The 5,706-nt window shown below is 37.6% G+C and overlaps 1 long non-coding RNA gene across 1 annotated transcript; it reads left to right on the top strand.

Annotated features, from left to right (window-relative positions):
• The first annotated feature begins 253 nt into the window (after positions 1–253).
• On the top strand, positions 254–3,294 carry LOC147655516 (uncharacterized). The gene is made up of 2 exons (XR_015279443.1): positions 254–545; positions 2,391–3,294. It is a non-coding gene; the product is annotated as an uncharacterized LOC147655516 (long non-coding RNA).
• Positions 3,295–5,706: the final 2,412 nt, after the last annotated feature.

Below are 5,706 nucleotides of genomic sequence, written 5' to 3'. Positions count from 1 at the left end.
TCATTTTATCATTGCCCATCTCCATGGCCCTACCAAAAGAATATTTCAGCCCCATTCATTCTCCTTCCATCTGAGGCCTGACTCTTTCTTTACTGACCTTGATGTTTTCATGTTGTCCTTCTACGTGTTGTCACTCCTTTTCTCTCTCTGGAGAGAGGAACAAGGTCTGCAGTTCTCATCTGTGTAGTGAAAAGGTTAATATCTGGTCCAGTGCCACAGCAACCATGGTGCTGGATTTCAGGCCACACTGGGAGCCTCCATCCACTTGGCAGCCACTAGAGGGGTGGTGAGGGGGGGCTCTGCCTGGAGGCATTGGGTGCCAGGGATGGTTTGGTGTTGGTGAGATGTCAGCAGTGATGGCCTGGCCCAGTCTGGGGCCAGGACCCCACAGTCTCCATCCCCCACCCGGGAGCTTCTGGGGTCCGGCCCAGCTTCCCCCAGGCCACACAGGCCATGGGGGAGCAGGGCCAGCCCAACCAGAGCTCAGCTACCTCTCAAGGCCAGAAGCAAAGACAGAGAGTTCTCAGGCTTGGTGTTTTTAAAATGTGAATATCACATGTGAGGAAAAAGACACAACTTTGGGGGTTCAAATAAACTAGGGTGTTTATTAAGGGAAAAAAACAAAGGGGAGGAAGGGATAATGGGTGAGGGAGAAAAAATGAAATTAAAAAAAGTCCTGGGTCTGAGGATTGAGGAATCCTCTGGCCAAACTGGCATTTTGTTCCCAAAGCAAGAACTCAGTGGCACTGCAGTGAATGCAGCTAATCTACACTCAAATTTATATTAAAAAGATCTCTAAAAGAGATGTAGACTGGAGTCTGCAGTGTCGGGTCCTCAGCTGCAGCTAATCCACAGTTAAAGGGCAGTTCTTCAAACTTCACAGGTCCTTTTATAATCTCTGTCCCCTCAGTTTGTTGCTGGCAGTCCCACCCCTATAGTTGCTGTTGATTGGTGCTGGTAACATCTTCTCCTCCAACAGTTTGCTGTCCTTGGGGCAAGTGAGGTTTTGGAGGGAAAAGTCCTCATTAGTATGGACTGTTGCCGTGGTGTCAAGCTACAAGTCTTCTGGGGCAGGTTAAAACTCTTTGTAAGATGCTGCTGGTGAGGGGATTTTCTTTGAAGTCCTCAAAAGTTACAAACTTAAAAGGGATTATTAAATTTACAAACAATGCATCAATAGCAACAAACAAATGAGTAAGGGACCACAAAATAGGGATAATGCTTATGACAATCAAACATTCAATTGGAACACACACAAAAACAACCTGTACAATTCTACAATGAACAACTTCTAAACAACAACAACAAACAATCCCACATGCAAAAGCCAATCTAAGGTTTTATAGATGACATCACAGAGGTGGATCTAATTTCTAAATGGTGCAAAATGCTGTCAGTTCTCAGAACTAGTCAGCCATTGGCCTTGCCTAGGCACAGAGCAAGCTCCCAGCAGTTCTCTCTAAGAAATCCTTTCTGTGGGTGTTTCTTTTACTTCTCCAAATGTCAATCAATGTGAAACTACCACAGTAGGATTGCAAACATTGTTTCTTTCTTCCTTACACTTTACCTTTTTTTACCTTGAATCTTATATTTTTCTAACTTCCCTTGCCATAACCATATTTGCTTGAATACAGCATCTGGGACATTCTTACTTCTCACAGAAAATACACTTTCCTTCATCTTTCATGCTCCTGGTGTCTTTTTGAACATTTAATTTCATAGGAATAAAGTGATGATGGGGAGATCTTTAAGAACTTTTAAGAACTTTATTTAATTTTTTCAATTACATTTAGTTTCTGCCCAGTTCTAATTAATTAAAATATTGAACGCTTTTTTGTTCTGAAATGAAAAATGGAGGAGCTGATTAAAATTCCCATGATCAGGATATTCATCCAGATGAAAGTTATAATTAATTATAATTGTATCTTATTTATGCACAACCAGTGCAGCGAAAACTTGGTCTTGCTTTAAAATCAGGAGTATGCCATGATTTCTGCTGCAGCTGATGAAAGAAGCAAAATTTCTTAGATATATGTTCTATATATAAAAAGTTATATCCCTAATCAAACATTAAAATAAATTCATTTAAAGTGTCTCATTCACACTTCAATTTATTTATGTTTTGTGCATCACTTCTTAGCCTAGCATCTCTCAGTCTATTATCACTTGAGACCATGATAGCATTTCCACCAGTGCTATTTGTGGCTGTAAATTGACTTGTCCTGTGAAGTCCCCTGATACACTGCTGGGAAGAAAAAAATAGTTTTAAGTTTCTGTTGCTGCATCAGCAATACCAAAATCCATACTACACAGTAAACCATTCTCTATTGGAATAACTTTGCTTCTCAAATAGTGGCATTTAGTTAATTATTTACTCCCTGATTTAGCAGGTCTCTGGACTCTATGGCTGCTGGAATTGCCTTGCCAGTGGGAACAGGCAGAAAACTTTACAGACAATCTAAAGTGAAGAGTGGGGACATCATTGAAGAACAGTCTAGGACCCCTGATTCCACAGAACCTAGTATTTGCTATTTTGCAAATTGTGCTTCACAGAAACTAACAGAAAGCAGCAGATGATTTTCAACAGCTACAAGTGCTGAGAAAGACTTAAGAACCTGATGTTTGTAGGGGGGTACCTAATGCTCCATTTAACCTTACACTGTTTTTTTGCCTTTTGACATGCAGTAAAGTTTAAATATCAGCAGAATAAGCATTTTGCTAAGTAATATCCTTTCCCATCTTAAAAGTCAGGAGAGAGAAGCTAGTGGCAAGAAGATTCTTTTTCACTTTGTCTCTTAATGGTTGTTTCTGTGTCAGTGTCAACATAGATAAAATGTAGGTTTCTATGTCCAACATGCAAATTTACGATAATTTCAAGAAAAATCAGGCACTAATTTGTTCATATTCTTAAAGGCCATTCTATTTTTCTTTTAAAAAAGCAGTTTACATTTAAGACAGCACTTTGTAGTGGTAGTAGTAGTAGTAGTAGTATTTTCAAGTGATGGAAAACGTTTTTCATCTTGCAGAGAATAACAATATTTTCTACCATATAAGCTGCTGAAATCTTAGTGATTCCATCGTGACTCAGCTACAGTAGTATTTCTGTAAGACTTGCAGAGAATTTTCCTTCATGCCAAGTTTTATGAGGCATGGAAGATGCAGAGGTATCATGCACTGAAGAACACCACACTAAAGTACATGCACATCTATATGTATGTGTGTACATATAAAGGATAAACAACATAAGAGCAGAGTATAAATTTTGACCAAGGAACTAGGTCAAACTAGGGAAAAGAAGGGAAAATAATTTGAGAAAAGCACATGTTTAGAATCCAGAATATGCATGTATGTATGCAGGAGAAAAAAAAAAAAAAAAAAAAGAGGAAAACGCAAACTCTTTTGCCCTAAGAATACTCTTACAACCTTAAAATTTTTTACTGCTTGATTTGGGAGAAAACGAAGGATTTTAATTTTACTTTTTATTTAATTCAATGAATAATGTGAAGAAATATCTGTGCCACTACAAAGTCATACATGACTGATAAGTTGCTGTATTATTAATTCAGAGATCTCTTTTCAAAAAGCCCTACTATAATAGAAATTGAACTTTTATCTATGATAGCCCAAGTGAGTAACCAACAATCACGTAGTATGAACACAACCTTACACCGCTGGAAATTTCATAATTAGTACCAGATGATTAAACTACACATTGAACTAGATAATCGTTACAAGGGATATAATTTAGTCTTGCAGCTCTGATATTCAAGAGAACAGAAGAAACTGACTGTTGAGTTGCTTATCAGACTGCAAGATTAAGACATAGACACTCTAAAAAACTTTTGACATTATGGTCAGGGCATAAGAGAGATTCTACTTTAAATTTCTATTTCAAATTTAGATTCAAAGACATTTTTTAAAGTTATATATTTATCTTTCTGGGTGAAATTGTGGATATCTAATGAATATTTGAACGGAATATTTTCACAGAAATTCACCTTGACCCTACATGCCAAGGAAAATGGTTTGCAGGAAATAGAGGTCCTGACTGTCTCTACTTACCTTTAGAGGTATATACGTACAGAAAACCAGTCCATGAGTGAGATATTGTCCTTAACAATAGAGAAAGGGATGTCAGAATAATACAGTATGAAAATATATGAAGGTTCATACATATTTTCTATAAAGTGTATTTTTTCTCTAATGTTGCAAACATGAGGACAGCAAGCTCACCCATCACAATAAAATAGGGTATGACTCCACCTTCTATTTTTTTCTGAGAAAAATAGCAGAAAATATTCTGATGGCTTTTTGTCATTTCAGTGCTCCCCTTTGACTGAGGAAACAATCCCATGGTTAAGAAAAACTATTTTTTGAGCATTGTTTCAACAGATAAACACAGCACTCCACAAATGTGAGGTCTGAGACACTGTATTTTTTATTGTTACTCTTTTGAGATGGTTAAAAGTTACATTATTTTTACAGTTCTGACATTGTGTCAAAGAAAATTAATAAGTAGGTTTTGTGGATTTCTTTGCTTAAAGCCCCTAAAAATTATGAGGATTTTTACTTTTATGATAAAAAAAGGGGGGATTGACTTTTAACTACTACTTTCTTGTCCTATCTTTAGATTTTCCTGGCAGGCATTAAAAAAGGAAAATAAAGTATTGACCATATGAATAAATTTTTAAAAATAACATTATCTAATAAAAGCATTATCATCACATAATATGAACTATTATTAGAAGAATTATTATTACTGCTATTGATGTGAGGAAAAATGTTATAATTTCCTACCTGCTTATCCCACTAGAAAACAACCCCTTGTTTTTTAAAACAAAATTATTAGCCTCTTGGTATCTGTATTCACAGCACATTGCTTCCAAGTTAATATAAAGCCATCGTTATCTGTACGATTTAAAATATAATAACAGGAAAACGCTGGAACTCAGAGTGTTCTGTGCATGTGTTACAGAGAGGCAAATGACATTGGATATAGCCCTCATAGTATCACCCTCACAATAATGGAATTGACTGATTGCTTATTGTCATGCTCTTGACTGCACATAGAATGTAATTATCTACACAAAGCTTCTGGGATTTGAAGGTGCAAGCAGAATAAACAATATTTTTTATAGGAACAAGCCATAGAGCTGGTTGACAAAAAGTTTTAGCACCCAGGCTTAACATTCACTTTCTAAAAGAAATGAGACATAATAACTACCTTGCTCTCTCACCTAAATAACAGGATAAGAGGCAAGGAAAAGTTTCTGTAACAAAACCCACCAGATATCTGCTGGCAATACACTATAGCAGAGAGGAAAATGTCTAGGAGTTTCTTGAAGTGTGTGGACAATAACTTCATGACACAGCTGGTGAAGAAGCCAACTAAGCAAAATTCCCCTCTGGACCTACTGTTTGTGATCAGAGGAGCACTGGTGGGTGATATGGATGGTTGGAAGCCATCTTGGGCACAGCAATCATGAAATTATAGGTTTTGACTCTTGTAGCAGCAAGCAGGGACGTCAGCAGAACCGTCACTTTGACTTCCAGATGGTGGACCTTGGGCACACTGGTTGAGAGAGTTCATTGGGGGGCAGGCCTGAGAGGGAAAGGAGAACAGGAATGCTGGGTGTACCTTAAGTTACAGGGACAAGCCATCCCTGTGTGTCTGAAGACAAGCCAGTGGAGAAGACCTGCAAACAG

The sequence above is a fragment of the Cyanistes caeruleus genome, chromosome 1, assembly GCF_971803275.1.
Source record: "Cyanistes caeruleus chromosome 1, bCyaCae1.hap1.1, whole genome shotgun sequence".
Taxonomy (NCBI): Eukaryota; Metazoa; Chordata; class Aves; order Passeriformes; family Paridae; genus Cyanistes; species Cyanistes caeruleus.
The sequence above is the reverse complement of the archived record's forward strand: the minus strand, read 5'-3'. Positions and strand labels throughout refer to the sequence as shown.